The sequence below is a fragment of the Tamandua tetradactyla genome, chromosome 19 (genome assembly GCF_023851605.1).
Source record: "Tamandua tetradactyla isolate mTamTet1 chromosome 19, mTamTet1.pri, whole genome shotgun sequence".
Lineage (NCBI taxonomy): Eukaryota > Metazoa > Chordata > Mammalia > Pilosa > Myrmecophagidae > Tamandua > Tamandua tetradactyla.
In genome coordinates, this window is record NC_135345.1 from 10,694,855 (window position 1) to 10,716,267 (window position 21,413).

The window sequence follows — 21,413 nt, forward strand, 5'->3', positions numbered from 1 at the left end:
GTGTTAGAGTGAGAATTCTGAGTCAGGAGTAGTTAGCAAACATCTACCAGGCCACTTTGGTGCTTAGGGTACTGGTAGGTAGCCTGGGTTCAAGTTCCAGCTTTCCCGCTTACTGGCTGTGTGACCTTGGACCAGTTACTTAACACATCTGGGCTTCAGTTTTCTTATCTGTAAAATGGGACTATGGTGGTACCTACTTAATCTGAATATTAAGTGTCTTAAACATAGAATAATTCCTGCCTCACAAAAAGCCTACTGCATATATTGTTAACATTATTATTACCTTTTCTGTGGTACAGTTTTGTTCCAGTAGTAGACTGAAGGAAAGAGATGAACTAAACACCAATTACAGCAAATATACCTTCAGTGATATTTTCAAACTTGGTTTTATAATACGAGGAAGGCTTATCATTTATTCAAGGCTTGCCATGTGTCAGACTGTGCTAAGTGTTTTATCTGAATGTTTTACCATGCTTTCTTTTTGACACACCTCTCTGAGGTAAGCATTTATTTCCTGGTTTCACGGAGGAGTCAGAAAGGACAAGTCAGAAAGGACAAGTTATTTTCTCAAGGCCACACAACTTGTAGGCAGCCGAGTGGGACCTGACATCCTGCTCATTTTACTCCAGGATCTGGTTGTGCAAGCAGTAAAGTCCTCTATGTTGTCTGTAAGGTAAGCAGTATTAGTTTTAAAATGTTAAACCAATGAAGTTTCTTAACAGCATAGCCAGTGATTCACCCATAGAGCTAGAGAGGCATGAAAGGTAATTATTAACTTAGAAACTGTAACTTGAAGAGACATGTTCAGGCCAGAGGCATAATTAATAAAAATAACCATTTCTTTTTTAACAATGATTGTGTGTCCTCCTTGTGTGTAACAATTACTTCCTCTCCTTTCTTGGGGTGAGAAGGGAAAGATGCTTGGCTAACACTCTCCAATGGCAGGTGTAGAGAAAGATACTTTCTTCTCTTATGGGAGAAAGCTCTCTGAGCACCACTAAAACTGTTGGGGCTACTCAGAGGTCAAGTCTGTGGAGTGCTTAGCTCCTTCCAGTAGTCATCAGTCTGGTTTCTAGACAGCAGGAGACTCTCTGTCTTGCTCCCTTCTCCTTGCCTGTTTCTCCAGCTTTCATTTTTTCTCATTTCTGTCTTCCAGGATCACTGTCAACCACATCACTCTGGATAGAAGTTGCTAAATTGGTGCCTGCTCCAAATGGTGCAAGCTGAGTTTTCCCCGCTGTCAGGAAGTTCCAGGCTCATGACAAACTGTGCAGGCCACTCAATACCTCGGATGCACAGGACAGATTCTATCCCAGTCTGTAGGGCCCAAAAGAAGCTCAGTATTCACTAGCCTATGGTTTGAACCATCCTGCTCCTCTTAGAATCACTTATATTCTCTCTGATTATCTCCTTTGCCCCCAGGTTTCACTTCTCTCTAGCCTCATACATTGTGGTGCTCAAATTTTCTTCTCGACTCTTACTTTTACCTTTATCTCCCTTGGTCCTGATTTTGGCTTGGCCGCTCTAGACAAGATATCCTTGCGTAAATCTACTGGTCACACCCCCTCCATTTGGCAAGCCCCAGGGCTTACTCTTCTTAGGGCGGTGTCCTTAGAGGCATCTCACTCTAGCGTGTTCCTTGAAATATTTGCAGATGATCTCTTCTTAGCAGTCATAAAAGGAGATTGTTATCATAGCTGATAGGACCTCTATAGTCCAATTTAATATCAACAGGACTTTAAAGAATGTGGTCATGATCCATACAACTGAACACATAGCAAAATTATAGGCAACAAATTACCCAGATGACTAAGAATGTTCTAGAATAACTCTTAACTTGCTCAACCAAATATTTCTATGAACAGAGCAATATAAATAAGGCAAAGGTAATTCTGCCTTGTGTTATTCCAAAAAGACACTTGTCCTAGCATAATATTTATCCAGGGTGGTATTTTGTGTGGCTGGCTTAAATGCAAAAACAGGCATGGACATGCGCATATTTTAGGATATATTTTTTTCTATTCCAGGGAAATGGTTCCTTTGATGTCCAGGGAGAGTTGGAGGTAAGCATTTCTTGTACCTTGTCTTTTTGTTCAGCAGGTTATTATCCAGTTAGGCTGCATACTTAGAAACCTGGAGGGAGCATATCATAAAGAGTAGGATCTGGGGTGCTAGAGTAAGCCTGCCTGGGTTTGAAGTCTGATTTCGCAACTTACTAGCAGTGTGGTATTTGGTACATTTCTTCACCTCCCTGATACTCCTTAATGCCATTTGTAAACTATTAAGAACTCTCTTGGATGGCTTTGTGAGGTTGGCCTGCATAAGTCAGGCCAAGCATTCCATAAAGCTTAGTCAAATACTGCAATATAGTCAGTTCTCAACTAATTTTAGTAACGCTTATTTTTGTAGGATACTGCCAATTTTTACTTGGAATAAGAGGAAGAGCACAATCTCTTGAGTCTCTTGAGGGTCTGCATCCTCCACTATCCTTCACTAGGTATTTTTTTTTCTTTCTTTTATTAATTTTTAAATTTTTTTAAATCCGAAAAAGCACCAAACAAATGCCAACATTCGTAACTTCTGATCATTCCGTTCTACATATATAATCACTAATTCACAATATCATCACATAGTTGCATATTTATCATCATGATCATTTCTTGGAACATTTGCATCTATTCAGAAAAAAGAATAAAAAGAAAACAAAGAAATTCATATACTATACCCCTCACCCCTCCCCCTCACTGATCACCAGCATTTCACTCTAAATTTAGTTTAACATTTGTTCCCCCTATTATTCTTCTTTATTCCATATGTTTTACTCATCTGTTGATAAGGTAGATAAAAGGAGCATCAGACACAAGGTTTTCACAATCAAACAGTCAAATTGTGAAAGCTATATCATTATACAATCATCTTCAAGAAACATGGCAACTGGAACACAGCTCTACATTTTCAGGCAGTTCCCTCCAGCCTCTCCACTACATCTTGACTAACAAGGTAATATCTGTTTAATGTGTAAGAATAACCTCCAGGATAACCTCTCGACTCTGTGTGGAATCTCTCAGCCATTGACACCTTATTTTGTCTCATTTCACTCTTCCCCCTTTTGGTCTAGAAGGTGTTCTCAAGCCCCTGATGCTGAGTCTCAGATCATTCTAGGGTTTTTCTCAATACCTTGATGCTGAGTCTCAGCTCATTCCAGGATTTCTGTCCCATGTTGCCAGGAAGGTCCACACGTCTGGGAGTCATGTTCCAAGTTGACAGGGGGAGGGTGGTGAGTTTGCTTGTTGCTTCACTAGGTATTTAATCTTAGTTCAGTTACTCTGCTTCATAGTCTCATGTTCCTTCATCTGTAAAATGGGAATAATCTTACATATTTCCTGAGGGTGCTTAAATAATATAATACATGTAATACAATACTTCAAGTACAAAGTAGGTGTTCAGTAAATTTTAGTTCCTTTTTGTCTTTCTTTCACTGATAAGCCAGTACAATTGATGGGAGAGGGAGGCAAGGGAAACATTAATAAGGAAAATGGTTAGGGTGGTTTCCTTGGAAGCCAAGCACTAAGGAGAGTTGACGTGGTGAAGCATGGAGTCAATTTGCAAGGAAGAGTTCCTCCTTTGACCATCCTCTTCGTCCTGGTCGTACCTCTGGATATCTCTATAAAGGCTTTCTGGGAGTGAGGTGGAGAATTAGAACCAGGGAGTCTTCTTTCCTCATCCACAAGAATCTCACTCAGAAATTTGTCTAGACAACCTCCCTGGTTTCAATGGCTAGAGGATCACTGCACATAAGTCTGTATGTTTTTTCTTTGTGTTTACTTGTGTTTGTGTGTGATGGTGTCCATCAGAGGCTTATAGCTTAGTCTCTGCACTCAGAAAGATCTAGATTCATGTCCCTGTTTTATACTGTGATATGTATGACCTTGAGCAGCTCATTTAACTTCACTCGACAAATAGGAATGATAATAGTGACTTATGCAGAGTTTTATGAGGGATAACTTAGACAAATGCATGAAAATCATAATGCTTGGCATGCAAAAAGTGCTTGATCGAAGTTAACTACTGTAATTAACAAGGTCATTAATCATCCCTCTGTAGATGAGTACATACAGATCTGTGACTGAGGGTTGAAATGGTTGTATGGGAGGCATTTGTGTAGGTGCCGCCTTTCTTTTCCTAAGGTGCTTAGAATGGACTTGAAGTCCACACTTCCGTATCTTGTTTGAAGGCATTTGAGGATGCTGACTCTCTTGAGAAATCCCATCAGGTCAAATCAATGCCTACAAACTGCAGCTGACCCCATCTACATTAGTCAGAGTTCTCCAGAGAAACAGAACCAACACAGATATAGAAGTGTATATTGGTTCTGTTTCTCTGATATATATCTAATATAGATATGTATATCAGGATATGTGTGTGTATGTGTGTGTGTGTATATGTATATATATATATGTACATACACACACACACACATACACATATATATAAAAAGATTTAGAGACTTATTTTAAGTAATTGGCTCACATGCTTATGGGGGTTGTCAAGTCTGATTCTGCAGTGCAGCCAAAAGCCTGGAAATTAAAGTGATATTGAAATCTTGCGTTCAAATTTCATGTGAAGCTGGCAGGCTGGAGATTTAGAAAGTAGTAGAAGTTTAAGACTTGAGGCAGAAATTCTTCTGATTTCTGGAACCCTCAGTTAATTTCTCTTTAGGCCTCCAATGGATTGGCTGGACCCACCCACAATCCTTTACTCAGAGTCAAAGGACTGTAGATGCATCTGCAGAATAAAATAATAATATGTGTCTATGAAGCTTCTTAGAAAGAATAAATCCAATTACATATTTATATAACCAAGGACAGAAACAGTATTCATTTAAATCGTCCACAAATTTGCATTATGCTCTTCCTATGTGCCAGGTGCTGAGTTGTGTTAGGTTCTGTGGGTTTATTGCAGGGTAGAAATCTGCTCTCATAGATCTTGGTATTACTGAAATGTAATACATTGCCAAGAAGATATGAATTGTTTCGCCTTCTCTCTTCCTCTCTTTGTATGGGAATGCTTTATTATTTGGGGTAGTTTTTATTTTTCAGTATCTATACTCTGTCCCACAGGTGAATTTCAAGTCCACTGTGTGTTGGTTAAATCAATTTATTATTTTAAAGCCAGGAAGTTTATATAAGTAGTTTTCAATTTAAGGAAATCCCGAGGTGGGAGGGAGGGAGGACAAGGAACATAGCAAAATGGGTTCTTTTGTGGAAGTAGTTGGAAAGATGCCAAATTTCTAACAAGGAATGGATTTGCTTTTATGAAAAGAAGGAAATGGTACTTTCCCCCACAAAAGATGAAAGGAAGGCTGTCTCCTCCAGCTTTGGTTACGAGCCCCACCTTGTTTACCTGAGGAATCTAGGGTAAGGAATAAAAGTCATGAACTCAGGCAGAACCTCAGCTCAGAGTCTCCGAGATAAGTGAAAGCAGAAGGTAGAAAAGGAATGACCCATAATACCCATGTGGCCATTAGAGTCAGCATTGCACACTCACTGCCTCTGTTATATTCTTGGGGCAGAGACCGTCAGTGCTCACCATTTACCTCCACACTCCTCTGTGTTTCCCACATCCCCGTAGTTGGCTTGGGGACCATGTGACTGCTTTCTGGCCAGTGGGGTATGGATAGAAGTAACTAAGTAATTCAATTTCTTGAGACACTTTGTGCTAGGACCTGCTCTAGACCTTGAGGATTCAGCCGGAAATACAACCAACAAAAATTTTGCCCTGGAGCTTATATTGTGGTGAGTGTGACAGATAAAGAACCAGATGAAGAAGGAAAATATACGAACAAGTAAAATATATAAAATACTATGTATGTATAATTTATTAAGTATAAGTACAAATATAAATATATTTACATATTTTTCCTAAATATAGATAAAGCTATATAAATATAAACTATAAGCATACTATATACAATATATAGTAAAAGATAAAGATAATAATACATACTAAGCAGAAAAAAATCAGTGGGGCAGGACTGGAGTATTGGGGTATGATTTAAAGAGGGTGTTCTTGGAGATCTCACAGAGAAAGTGAAATTTATATAAGAAGGTGAAGACGGTAAGGGGCCAAGCCATGCAAATATTTGAAGAAAGAGCACACCTTGATTTTCAGGGAACAACAAGGAGGTCAGTGGATGGAGTGGAGAGATGGGGAACAGTTACAGGAAGAGGTCAGAGAGGGAACTGAAGCTTTGAGCATCTTGTGCTTGAAGGTTACAGTAAGGTTGTTGCTTGCAGTTTGAGGAAAATGGGAGGCCAGGAACATAAAGAATGTGATGTGGCTTATAATTTGAAAGATTATTCAGGTTTTTGTTATGAAAATACACTGGGAGGAGCTTGGGGAGTAAGGCAGAAGTAAGAAGATGAGTGTGGAGGCATTTGCAATGTTTCAGGTAAGAGATAAGACTGGTTTGGAGGTGTGGTTAAGGAAAGGTGGTCAGATGCTGGGCATATTTTGAAAGTAGTGCTAACAGGATTTGCTGATGGACAGGATTTGGAGAAGAGGGTAGTGAGATGAAGAGAGGAGCCAAGGATTGTTCCAAAGATTTTGCAGGAGCAGCTGGAAGAATGGAATTGCCATTACTGAGATGGGAAAGGAAGCAAGAAGAGAAGGTTTGGGGGGATATCAAGAGCCCAAGTTTGAGGCTCCCATTGAATAACCAAGTGGATAGTAGGAGTATAAAGTTGTATATAGGCATCAAAATTTTAGGGGAAAAGGTCTAGGCTGAGGCTTTAAATTGTACTTGAAGCCACAAGACTGAATGGGTTCACATTTCCTATCTTTCTACATGTAGGAAAGTTGAATAGCAGGTGCAGTGGCAGATATGTGAGTCAGCTTGAAATACAGGCATTTATAACTTGAAAATGGCCTCAGAGAGCTTATCTCTGGGAGGAAGTTTTCTGTAATTCTGAGTAGAACTCAGAGCACATTAAAGAAAATAGGGGAATTTTATTATGATAAAAAATAAGATAAATTATTTTCTAAATTACATGGTCAGTGCACTTTTTCTAAATAGTGACTTAGATGGTTTTATCTTTGATCTTGACAGGATTGACAGCTGGCAAGAATGTTCTGATGACTCATCAATTTATCTAACTCACCAAGTCATCTGGGAAGTTCAGGGCCATTCTAATCCTACTTTTAGCTATAAGACAATTTCAGTAAAATAAAAACAGGATTCCTTCTCAGTTGAAAGATGAACAATTCTTGACAGGTTAATACAGGAGTCACATAATCAGTGCATACATACAGTAGACAGAAAATATATACAAATGAAAATGTACCGAAGTGAACGCTGAAGTTTGCAGCAATGTACCATCCAGCAACTATTCAGTTGATGTTATAATACTGGAAAAGAGGCCCAATTTTCCAACCTTGCAAATTGAGAATCCAAAACTCTGGATTTTTATGTGGAAATGCCTAAACTTAAGATGTTAATAAGCAGTCCATTTTATTAAATATTTGTGTATGTGAAACAAAACTGCTGCCTAGTTTCAGCTGACAGCAGAACAAGTTTTGATCATTCTTTGAGAAATTTAACCACCTTTTTATGTGAAACCGTTTACAGGGAACCTACACTTGGTTATGAATTGATAGATGAGTTAAGAAATGGTGTCATGCTTTGAGTTTGTAAAAGACAGGCTTGAAACAGTATGGGAAGAAAACCCAGGGGCAAGTCACTAAAATCTTCATGGCAAAAGTGGTATTTGAGTTAAATCAAGCTTGACAGATGAAGGAGTGAACAAAAAGTATAAATTAATTTTGACAAATTGTAATTTTAAGAATCTCAATGAGTAAACTATAGCTAATGGATTGCTAATGTGATGGTGGACTGTTTAGCTGTTGTTTCTTATTAAGATATATGACCCATATTAGCCACTCAGTTAAATTTGGAACATTTTTATCCCAAGTAAAACAGACCCCATACCCATTAGTATTCACTCCCCATTCCATACAGCCTTCTAGTCCTACTTAAGCAGTAATGGACATTCTGCCTCTATGGATTTGCCTGTTCTGAAAGTTTCATCAAAAGGAAATAATGCAGTACTCATGGATGGCTTCTTTCACTTAACAGAATGTTTTTGAGTTATATTCATGTTGTAGCATGAATCACTGCTTCATTTTCATCACCATGTAATATTCCGTTGTATAATTATGTCACATTTTATTTATTGATTTATCCATTGATATGGCATTGAGTTACTTCCAAACTTTTACTATTTGCTCAGACATTTTAAGGGTTAATGATTATAGGCTCTGAACTGACATCAATTCCAGGAGACCAAAATCTCACTGTGGTCCATCAGTCAGAGTGGCCCATCTCAGAGTGGTCCATCAGGCTTATGGAGGTCAAGTGATTAAAGAAGTTTTAGCTCAGGTCCATCTCACAGTGGGTCCAGTGGGACCACAAAACTATCCAGTGGTTATTTCTCCAGTTCCAAAATACCTATTTGGAATAGTTATATTTAGCATGGGAAGAATCCCCTCATTGGTTCCCTGAATTGTTGAGTGAGGATTATTATGGTAGAAAAAGCCACATGGAAGCCACTAGAACTGTTAGCTAAATAGCCAATTAAAAGCAACACTACATCCCTGGAAGCATGACAGAGATTAGTGCCACCATCAAGGACCTAAAAGTTTCAGTGATGGTGTTTTCCACCCCAACCCCATTCAGTTCTCTTATTTGGACTGTGCAGAAAACAGATGAGTCTTGAAGGATGACAGTGGATAATCACAAACTTAACTAGGTTGTTACTCCAATTGCAGATGCTGCAGTTGAAGGCTTTTAGGAAAGAAATATTCTTCAACCAGTGAGTCTGTCCTGTGGAGTTCATCCAGACCCTTCATTAGAGCCACCAGCTTCACAGCCTGCCTTATGGATTTTGGACTCTTCCATCTCCACGGTTGTGTGAGACACATTTATAAACCTCATATTTACAGATTTCTCCCATTGGTTTTATTTCTTTAGGGAACCCTGACTACAACTTGGTATCAGGAGTAGTTCTTGAGAAACAGTCTTAAAAATGGGTTTTTACAATTGGTCTTCTACTCTGACTAGACTCAGAGGTACTAATGACTCTGTTTCCAATAATCAAGATGGCATTGACAGTCCTTGGGGTGAGTAGGCAAAAATATCAAAATATTACCATTAGATTCTGCTAAATGTATGCTTATATGAGGCAAGTGTTTGGGTAATAATGTTTTATTTTTGTTTTCTTTTGTTGTATGGCAGAGGTCACATTTCATGTTTTTTTGTTGTTGTTGTTGTTGTTGTTTGTTTTGGGGAAGTGCATGGGCCAGGAATCAAACTTGGGTGTCCCACATGGCAGGCGAGAATTCTACCACTGAGCTACCTTGTACCCACCTTGATAAAATTTTTGACATCTTTATGGAACTTTGTGGAGTTAAGAGGCATAATGATGTTGCCTGGTTGTTGTTAGACACACTGGTTATAGTGATGAGGGAAAGGGATGAGCTGAAGGCCTCAAATTTGCACATTAAGCATCATATAAATGGTGTAAAAGTTTCCATGCATGCTCTGAAAGAAAATCTTATCTCCTGTGGTCACAGACTTGAGATCTCTGAAAACCAGACACAAAGCTCATTGTACAAGTAGCAGGTTCACAATGTAAACTAAAATCTCAACCTTGCACGCAGTCTGTTTTAAATTAAGGGCTTTGGTTGGAAAAGAATGGGATTCTGAAATGTGGGATGGTGCTATATGGCTTGAAAATGATGGTGATGTGGAGATGGGATCCCTGGAATCTGCTGAGCCTTTGATAGATAAACCTGAAATAGACTGTCCTGAGAGTAAAACTTCCTAATCTCCAGTCTGCTTTGAGGGAACAACTTCCCAGCCTCTAGTCTTCCCAGAGGACTCTGCCATCCAACTTTCGCTTAATTCTTTAGTGTCTGTTAACCATGTAACCACTTTCCCTGGGGAAACAGACCTCACTCCTCTGTCTGGAGAAACTAATCCTGTTTTACAAGCTGAAACTGCATTGGAATGCCCTGAGGTAATTGGCTTAAAAGACTTTTTTTTTGCATGACCCACTCCCACCAACCCCTTTACTTCAAGATCTATAACTAGACTAAAGTTTCAGCAGGCCTCAAAAGGTGAGGTACAAAGTGTGACCCAAGAGGAGGTACACTATATTCTGAAAGAACTGCACGAGTTTTCCAATCTATATGGACAGAAATCAGGAGAATATGTGTGGGAATGGATATTAAAGGTGCGGGATAAAGGTGGAAGGAATATGAAATTAGATCAAACTGAATTTATTGATATGGGCCCATCAAGCAGAGACTCTGGGTTCAGTATTTTAGCTTGAGGGGTTAGAAAGGGCATTAACAGTTTCTTTGGACAGTTGGCTGAAACATGGATCAAAAGGTGGCTGATGGGGTGGGCCATGGAGGCTCAGCAGGCAGAGTTCTCTCCTACCACGCTGGAGATCCAGTTACAATTCCTGGTGCTTGCCCATGGGGGGAAAAAAAAGGTGGCTGACATTACCTGAGGTCAAAATGACAGAATTGAAAAAGTGAGGATGGGACTTCTGGGAAGATGGCCAAATAGAGTGGCTTGAGAATAGCCCTGTTCCACAGAAAAATTAGAGAAGGAACAGGAGGGCAAATGAGGTGGGGATTTGGGGACGCAGCTGACCTGGGAGAGCCTTCTGCACCTAATGGGGCAGCCACGGTGGCAGAGGCTGAGTAACTGAAAGGCAGAAGCTGGAACCTGGCACAGAGGCCCAGAGATGTGGAGCCCGTGGGAGCACACGGATGGGGGACAGGACTAGGAAGTAAGCCAGGTTGCGTTCCTTGAGTGCACTACCCTTACCAACACAGCCCTGTGACCGACGACTCACTCCACGTCCCACACACTCGAACCCTATCACCTGCTCTCATTCCCTGTGCTCCAGGGGCCCCCACCCCACCAGCTCTAAGTTCATATATGTGCCCCATACCTCTACTCCAAGTGTAGCCCAACACATATCCCCTGCACCCCTCCCAAGAACTGCCTCTTCCTTGCTGTTCCCTGCAGGCTGTTGCCAGTGCCTAAAAGGTGTGGGCACTAACCTTCATACCTAGGCTACCCCTGCACCCCTGCCCATAGTGTTGCACAGCCTCCCTCTGCCCTGCCTGAGCTCTGCGCATCTGTTTATGGCATTCCCAGGCCCACGTATGCACACAGGCCCCCAATCACGTCATTCAGCTCTAGGAGCTACACTTCACAGCAATTCTAGAACCACACATGTGCACGGCCCTCAGTCACACTTCCCAGCTCTAAAAAAGTGCTGACCTGTGTAGCTGGATCATATCTGATCACAATCCACAAAGACATAATGCCGATCTGCTGCCAGAGCTCTATGCATGCACACAAAGGGCCCTGTGCCTAAGACCAGTGCACACCAGGGTTACTACCCCCAGACCAGTGCACCCACAGAGCTACATACTCCCTGGCTACTGGACACCCACATTCGTAAGCATCAGCATAACATCCCCAACCTGCACCTAATCTATCTGCCCTGAAGCAGATCACTGCACTAAGTGCCCCACCCCATACTCTGCTCCTTGCTGAAAATCATCCCACAAACACAAGGACTTAGAACACTAAAGAAATCAATTCCCAAAGTAAATTGATCAAGATATTTATATGCCATGAAGATAGCAGAAGATCACTAAGAATATCACAATGCAGACAGATATCACCCTGCCTAATGACCAAATTAAAACATCAGAAGAGACACAGACATTGGAAGAACTAATCAGAGATGTTCATACAACTCTACTTAATAAAATAAGTGAAATAGCAAATGATATAAAGGAAATCAAGAGGATAATAGCAGAGCATAAAGAGGAATTTGAAAGAATAAATAGAAAAATAGCTGAAATCACAGAGATTATAGACTCTGTTGACCAAATAAGAAACATACTAGAGGCACACAACACCAGATTTGAAGAGACAGAAGAAAGAATAAGTGATATAAAGGACAGGATAATTGACACTGAAAACTCAAAACAGCAAATGGCAAAAAAAGATGGAAAAAATTGAATGGGAACTCAGGGAAATGATAGACAAAACCAAGAGCACAATGTAAGAATCATTGGTGTCCTAGAAGGAGAAGAGAGGAATAAAGGGCTAGGAAGAGTAGTTGAGGATATAATGGGGGAAAACTTACCAACCTTCATAAAGGTCATAAGTATACAAGTCAAAGAAGGCCAACGAACTCCAAACAGAATAAATCCAAATAAGACTTCCCCAAGGCACATACTAATCAGTCTGTCAAATGTTGAAGAGAAGCAGAAAATCCTGAAAGCTGTGAGAGAAAAACAATCTACTACATACAAGGGAAATCAAATAAGACTGAGTTCAGACTACTCAACTAGCACCCTGGGGGCAAGAAGGCAGTGGCATGATATACTCAAGATCCTGAAAGAAAAAGATTTCCAGCCAAGAATTTTGTATCCAGCCAAATGAAGGAGAGATTAAAGTTTTCACAGACAAAGAAGTCCTGAAAGAATTTGTCAACAAGAGACTGGTCCTACAAGAAATACTAAAAGGAGTTCTGTCTGCTGAAAAAAAAAAAAGAAAAAAAAAGACAGATGAAGCAGGTCTGGAGGAGGGCACAGGATTGAAGAGTAGCACTAAGGGTAGTTTAAAGAATACAAAGAGAAAGAGGGAAAAGAATATATAGATCTAACCAATAAAATAAAAAAGATAAGATGGTGGAATCAAGAAACACGTTTTCAGTAGTAACTTTGAATGTTGATGGACTAAACTTACCAATTAAAAGATATGGATTGGCAGAATGGATTAAGAAACATAATTCAGCTATATGCTGCTTATAAGAGTGTCATCTTAGACACAGGGATAAAAATAGATTGAAAGTGAAAGGATGGAAAAAGATTTTCCACTCAAGTTGTAATCAAAAGAAAGCAGGAGTAACTAAACTAATATCAGACAAAATAGGCTTTAAATGTAAAGACATAATAAGAGATGAAGAAGGACACTATATACTAATTAGAGGATCAATTCACCAAGAAGATACAACAATCATAAATGTTTATGCTCCCAATCACGGAGCTCCAAAGTTCATGAGACAGACATTGGCAAAACTGAAGGGAGCAATAGATGCTTCAACGATAATAGTAGGAGACTTCAATACACCACTCTTCTATATAGACAGAACAACCAAACAGAAGATCAACAAGAAAATAGAGAAGTTAAATAACTTGATAAATGAATTAGACCTAACATACCTATAAAAGTCATTGCACCACAAAGCACAAGATTAAACATTCTTCGCTAGTACTCATGGAACATTCTCCAAGATAGATCATATGCTGGGGCATAAAACAGGTCTTCATAAATTTGAAAATATTGAAATTATTCAAAGCTCTTTCTCTAATCACAATGGGATGAAGCTGGATCTCAGTAACCACCAAAGAACAAAAATATTCACATATATGGAGATTAAATAACACACACTTAAATAAATTAAATAAATTAATTAAATAAAACAACCAGTGGGTCAAAGAAGAAATTACTAGAGAAATCAGTAGCTCTCTGGAGATGAATGAAAATGAGACTACAACTTATCAGAACTTATGGGATGCAGCAAAAATTGTGCTGAGAGGGAAATTTATTGCTCTAAATGCCTATATCAAAAAAAAAAAAAAAACAAGACAGAGGAAAAACAGACAACTTAACAGTACACCTGGGGGAACTAGAGAAAGAACAACAAACTAACACCAAAGCAAATAGAAGAAAAGAACTAACAAAGATTAAAGCAGAGATAAATGAATGGGAGAACAAAAGAACAATAGAATCAATAAAACCAAAAGTTGTTTCTTTGAGAAAATCAATAAAATTGAAGGGCCGCTAGCAAGACAGACAAAGAAAAAAGAGAGGATGCAAATGAACAAAATCAGAAATGAGAAGGGGTGTGTTACCACAACCCTGAAGAAATAAAAGAAATCATGAGGATACTATGAATGACTATACGGAAACAAACTAAACAAATTAGATGAAATTGACAAATTCCTTGAGACACACAAACAAACTCCACTGACTCAGGAAGGAATAGAAGATCTCAACAAACCAATCACAGATAAAGAGATTCAATCAGTCATCAAAAATCTTCCTACAAGAAAAGCCTTCCTACAAAAGGGCCAGAGGGCTTCACAGGGGAGATTTATCAAACATTCCAGAAAGAAATAACACAAATCCTGCTCAAACTTTTCCAAAAAATTGAAGAAAAAAGAACTCTACTTAACTCATTTTATGAAGCTAATATCATACCTGGGTAAAGATGCTATAAAGAGGAAAACTGCAGGCCAATCTCCTAATGAAATAGATGCAAAAATTGTCAATAAAATATTAGCAAATTGAATCTAACAGCACATTGTACAAATTATACAAGGCAGGCCACAGTGACTCAGCAAGCAGAGTTCTGGCCTGCCATGCCAGAGACCTAGGTTTGTTTCCTGGTGCCTGCCCATGCAAAAAAAGAAAAAGAAAGAATTATACACTATGACCAAGTGGAGTTTATACCAGGATTGCAAAAATGGTTCAACACAAGAAAATCCATTAATGTAATACAGCACATTAACAAATTGAAAGGGAAAAATCACATGATCATCTTGATTGATGCTGAAAAACCATTTGACAAAATTCGGCCATCCTTTTCTGATAAAAAAAAACACTCCAAAAATAGGAATCAAAGGTAATTACCTTAAGATGATAAAGGGAATATATGAAAAACTGATAGCCAGCATCACACTCAATGGAGAGAAAGACTGAAAGCTTTCCCCCTAAGATCAAGTACAAGACAAAGATGCCCACTAGTACCATTATTATTCAACATTGTGATAGAAGTTCTAGCTAGGGCAATCAGGTAGGACAAAGAAATAAAAGGCATCCAAATTGGAAAGGAAGAAGTAAAACTCTCATTATTTGCAGATGATATGATACTATACTTGGAAGATTCTGAGAAATCTATAGCAAAGTTACTTGAGCTAATAAACAAAGTCAGCAAGGTGGTGGGATGTAAAATTAACATGCAAAAATCAGTAACATTTCTATATACAAGCAATGACCCAGCTCAGGAGTCAGTTAAGGAAAAAAAAATCCATTCAAAATAGCAGCTAAGAGAATCAAGTAGTTAGGAATGAACTTAACTAGGGATGTGAAGGACTTGTACATAGAAAATTACATAACATTGCTAAAAGAAATCAAGGGAGATCTAAATAGGTGGAAAGACATTCCCTGCTCATGGATAAGAAGGCTAGATATAGTTAAGTTGTCAATTCTGCCCAAATTTATCTACAGATTCAACAAAGTGGTCAAAACAGCATGGTACTGGCAGAAAGATAGAAACATGGACGAATGGAATTGAATCAAGAGTGCAGAAATAAACTACCAAATCTATGGTCCACTGATTTTTGACAAAGCCTCCAAATCCTCTGAACTGGGACAAAATAGTCTTCTCAATAACTGGGTATGGCAGAACTGGTTATCAATAGCCAAGATAATGAAAGAGAACTCCTATCTTACACCCTACACAAAAATTAACTCAAAGTGGATCAAACACCTAAATGTAAGAACTAGCACCATAAAGCTTTTAGAAGTAAGTGTAGGGAAACATCTTGAAAACCCAGTAATAGGAGGTAGCTTCCTAAATTTTACACCCAAAGCACAAGCAACAAAATAAAAAAATAGATAAATGGGAGCTTTCAAAATCAAATGCTTCTGCACCTCAAAAGACCTTGCAAAAAAGGTGAAGAGGCAGCCAATTCAATGGGAGAAAAAATTGGGGAATCACATATCAGACAAAGGTTTGATTTCCTGTATATACAAAGAAATCATACAGCTCAACAACAAGAGAACAAACAACCCAATTATAAAATGGGCTAAAAATATGAACAGGCATTTTTCTGAAGAGCAAATATAGATGGCTCAAAAGCACATGAAGAGATGATCATTTTCATTGGCTATAAGGGAAATGCAGATCAAAACTACAATGAGATAACACCTCACATCTAAAAGAATGACTTCTATTAATCAAACAGAAAACTATAAATGTTGGAGAGGTTGTAGAGAAACTGAGACACTTATGCACTGCTGGTGGAAATGTATAATGGTGCAGCCACTATGGAAGGCTGTTTGCTGATTCCTTTAGAAACTGAATATAGAGTTGCCCATGACCAGCAATAGCACTACTTGGTATATATACCCAGAAGAGCTGAAAGCAATGAAACAAACAGACATTTGCACACCAGTGTTCATAGAAGCATTATTCACAATTGCCAAAAGATGGAAACAAACAAAATCCAGATGAGTGGATCAACAAAATGTGGTATATACATACGATAGAATATTGTGCAGTAGTAAGACAAAATGACATCCTGAAGCACATGACAAGGTGGATGAGACTTAAGGACATAATGCTGACCGAAATTAGCCAGACACAAAGGATAAATACTATGATTTCACTTTTATGATCAGCATAAAGGTATAATCAGAGGGTGATAATATAGAATATAGGGGACTTAGAGATACATAGAAGCTAGAGATGGGTGAACCATTAGCTAATGAGGTTGAACTCCAATGTAAGGGAATATAGAAGCTAAGGTGATTCTCTAGTGGATATATAAGTAATATTACCATATTGAAGATGAACATGATTAAAAAGGGTTGTATAGACCTATGCATCCCACTGATTAACAGTAGAAATATAAATTAGTTCTCAAAAGAATTATTTCAATGATATGATTCTTGTGTAAGGAGTGTTTAAGTCCAGGGTAGAGGGGAAAGTTGCTATTCCATGTTATGAGCTATGTTCAAAAGGAAACCATCAGCACTACCACAGCAACAGCAGAGGTAAATAATGGGAGGAGGGACAACAGTTAAGAGTAGGTTTAGATTCCTTGTTTGGCGAGGGTGTGCTTATTGCTTTTCTTTCTCTTGATAACAATGAAATTATCTGAATGTTAATGGACGTGGACTTTGAGAATGTTGATGGACTGTGAACTTTGGGCCCTCTACATGATGCCCAATGAATGCAGGTGGCTGAAGGGTGCACCAATGGAGAAGTAGATTGGTGAACGATAGTGCATACTTGTGAATGAAGGTTGTGCTGCTACATAAAGGAGCAAAATCATGAGGCATTGCAATGATGCAAATGAACATGTGGGACATTTGGTGAGACAAAATAAGCCAGTAACAAAAGAACAATGATGGTATCTTTAGAAAATGTTTATAAGAAAACAGGGGCCTAAATTGTAAGCTTTTAGAGCAGACACATGAAGTCCAGAGTGATTAATATTTCTGAATTTCGACAGGCTGTTTTATATATATAACCTGATATTTAGAGATAAGAACAAAGCTGAACAGGTTGGGGCTAAGTTAATCCAGAACATAGGGGAAAGGAAGACAGTGTCTATGTTTTACAGCCACATATACTCTTTAAGACCAATGCAAGAAAGGTTTATTTGATCTGGAATTGAAATTTTCTGTAGTGTGTAATCTAATTCAACCTATCTGTATAGTTCATTTGAACAATTAAAACACAGAGAGCACAAAATAGGAAAGAGGTCCTTTGTTCCTGTATAGATTATTGTAATGCCTGGAAACATGCTAGAACATATTAAGCAGATAATCAAAAAGTAAAGGTAGAAAAAATTTGAAACTATTAAACCTTACCATCAGGGAATCCCCTGATACTGTGTCAAACTTTAGGGGCACCCAAGTCAATAGGCCATGCCTTTAATCATGAGGCTTACTCTTTTGGAGCTTCTATAGGTGGTGGAGAAGCTTAGACTATGTAAAGTCATGCCTAAGAGTTACTTCAGGAAGAGCTCTTTTGTTGCTCAACCCAACTCTGCAAGTGAAATCATTGCCTTCCCCCCTAAGTGGGACATGACATCCAGGGGTGAAAGTCTCCCTGGTAATGTGGGAAATGATTTCCAGGGATGAATTCAGACCTGGCACTATGGGGTCAACAATTCCATCCTGACCAAAAGGGGGAAAAGAAGTGTAATTAATAAAGTATCAGTGGCCGAGAGAGTTCAAATAGTCTAGAGGCTACTCTGGGGGTTGCTCTTACGCAAGCTTCAGTTAGACCTTACTACCTATCATAACTTGCCAACCCACAACCAGGACCATTCCAGCCAATCCTAAAGAACACCTAGGGCAATATATAAGATTCCACAAGGGTTCTAAGCACCAGAGTAACTTTTCAGAAACCTACAACCTCCAGATGGGCCCCTGGTCCAGATAAGTCCTGAAACCTAGCCCAACTTCTCGAGAACATCAGATAGTTCCATCTCCCTACCCCATATTAGTGACAAACCCTTCCAATATCAAAAATTTATAATTTCTTTAGTCCAAACACCCCTGAAAAGATATATGGAAAGAGCAAAGATGATGGTGGAATTATACATAAAAGATAGGACTTAAGAAATGAATATGAATGCTGAAATCATTAAACTGATATCTCTTTTAGTCTCCAGTATTTTAGATCAGGTAGAAGTAAAAACCTAAAGTTGTGAAATTGTAACCCATGTCAAACTCTGAAATATATTTACAACTAATTGTGGTGCTGTGCTTTGAAAAGTAGAGCTATTTTTTGTACATATGTTATTTTTCACAAGAAAGAAGGAAAAATTAGATTGTGATGATAAAAAAATATTTAAGCCTCCCAGCCTCCTATATTATGGAGCAGGATGAGAGGATCATATGGTAGCCCATAAGAAACTTGGATGTGTCCTGTAACCACTTATTGAAGACTGCTTTGAAAACTATTGCTTTTTTATTTCTTTGCTTTGTATATATATGTTATAGTGTTCAATAAAAAAAAAAGTTAAAAAAAATGAGGATGAGAGGCTAAATGCAATGTGGTATCCTGTATTGGATTTTGGTACAGAAAAAGGACATCAGTTGAAAAACTGATGAAATTTGAAGAAAGTTTGTAGTTTAATTAATAGAATTGCACCAATATAAATTCTTAATTTTGATAAATGTACCATACTTATATAAGATATTAACATTAGAGGAAGCTATATGGAAGTTCTCTATATTATCTCTGCAACTTCTCTGTAAATCTGAAGTTATTTCAAAATAATTTTTTTTTGAAGAAAGGAGAAGAGCTGAATTAAAAAAAAAAGTCAATGTTATACAAAGAGAAAAAAAGGCTGTGGAATTTTTCCAGGTTATGGGATGTTAAGAAAACACAACCCTAGACTAGATCCTGTATTGGTGGGGAGAAAAACTATTGAAGTCATTATTGGGCCAACTGACAGAATTGGAACATGAACAAAGTATGATATCAGTATTAACTTTACTGAAATTGATAGCTGTACTGTGATTATGTGAGAAAATATGTGTATTTTTAGGAAATATCCACTGAAGTATCTAGGATTAAGATGGTAGAGAGAGAAAGAGAAAGAAAGAAGGAGAAGAGTACACAAATGATGAAGCAAATGGGACAAGATGTTAACAATTGGTGAGTCTGGGTACAGTATGTAAGTATTTTTATTTTATATTATTTTTATTTTATGGCTTTTCTGTACAATTTCCAAAAAATTTTAAAAATGAAGGTTTATAAACTGCCTGGAAAGAAACAAAACCATCGAGCATACGATCAACATAGCTATTAATTGTGTTCCTATATATTAATTACTGCTAGAAGAGATAAATTTCTAAGGATCTCATTCAGAATGGAAAGAGATGTCAATGTATTGAGGAATAAAGTATCAACGTTTTATTAATAAAAATTATAAAACATTAAAGAAGACCTAAATGATCAGATATTTTGGGTATTATTAGACACTGGCTCAGAATTGATACTAATTCCAGGAGACCCAAAACACCACTCTGGTGCACCAGTCAGTAGGGCTTATAGAGGTCAGGTGACTGATGGAGTTGTAGCTCAGGTCTGTCTACAGTACATCCCCAGACCCATTCTGTGCTTTTTACCCCAACTTCAAGATGCATAATTGGAATCAACATACTCAGTAACTGTCAGAATCCCCAAATTGGTTCTCTGACTCATAGAGTGAGGGCTATTATGATAAGAAAGGGCTTGATCATTTCTCCCTCCCACAAGACATCACACTGGTCCATTATATTGATTATATCATGTTGATTGGACCTAGTAAGCAAGAAGTAACAACTACTCTAGACTTATTGGTAAGGTATTTGCATGTCGGAGGATGGGAGATAAGTCCCAAAAAATAATACAGGGATCTTCCACCTCAGTGAAATTTCTAGGTGTCCAGTGGTGTGGAGCATGTCAAGATATCACTTCTAAGGTTCAAGCTGCTGTACAAGCTGTTCTGCCACTTGGACCATATAATCCAGTAGATCCAATGGTGCTAGAAGTGGCAAATAGAGATGCTGCCTGGAGCTTACGGGTGACCCCTATAGAACAATCACAATGCAGGCCCTTAGGATTTTGGAACAAACCCTTACCATCTGCTGCAGACAACTACTTTTCTATTGAGAAACAGCTTTTGGCCTGCTACTGGGCCTTAGTAGAGACTGAAAGCTTAACCATGGGCCATGACATCTGAGTTGCCTATCATGAGGTAAATGTTGTCTGACCCACCAAGGCATAATGTTGAATGGGCACAGCAATACTCTATCATAAAATGAAAATGGTATATTAGAGATAGAGCTTGAGCAGGTCCTGAAGACACAAGTAAGTTACATGAGGAAGTGGCCATGGTTCCATTCCTACATTACCTTCTCTTTCCCAGACCAGAGCTATGGCCTCTTGGAGAGTTCCTTGTAGTCAGTTGACTGAGGAAAGGAAGACTTAGGCCTGGTTTACAGATGGTTCTGCATGATATGCAAGGACCACCCATAATTGAACAGTGCTCTGAGTGGGCAAGGAACATGAAGATATTTGTATCACATGTGAGTGCTTACCAGAGGGTGACTTCAGCAGAAGAAGGTTTTAATAATCAAGTGGATAAAATGACCTATCTTGTGGATATAAGTCATCTTCTTTCCCCAACTACTTATGGGACTTGGAAAGCCATAGTTGGAAAATTGGTGACAAAGAGGTCTGGGGAAGAGGTGTGTGGATAAACCTTTCTGAGCGGACTAAGAACATGAACATATTTGTGTCCTGTGTGAATGTGCACCAGAGGATGACTTCAGCAGAGGAAGGTTTTAATAATCAAGTAGATAAGATGACCTGTTCTGTGGATACCAGTCAGCCTCTTTCCCCAGCAACTCCTGTCATTGCCCAATGGGCTCATGAACAAAATGGGCATGGTGGTAGGAATAGAGGTCATGCATGAGCTCAGCAACATGGACTTCCACTCATCAAGGCCGGCATGGCTAT

The 21,413-nt window shown here is 38.6% G+C and overlaps 2 long non-coding RNA genes across 2 annotated transcripts in view; one reads left to right on the forward strand and one right to left on the reverse strand.

Moving 5' to 3' along the window:
- The first annotated feature begins 530 nt into the window (after window positions 1-530).
- LOC143663471 (uncharacterized) lies at window positions 531-10,132 on the forward strand. The gene is made up of 3 exons (XR_013165926.1): window positions 531-673; window positions 2,028-2,063; window positions 8,827-10,132. It is a non-coding gene; the product is annotated as an uncharacterized LOC143663471 (long non-coding RNA).
- Window positions 3,198-21,413, reverse strand: part of LOC143663470 (uncharacterized) — a 28,593-nt gene continuing 10,377 nt past the window's right edge. Inside the window, exon 3 of the long non-coding RNA XR_013165925.1 lies at window positions 3,198-3,353. This is a non-coding gene — a long non-coding RNA (uncharacterized LOC143663470). The remainder of the gene's footprint in view (window positions 3,354-21,413) is intronic.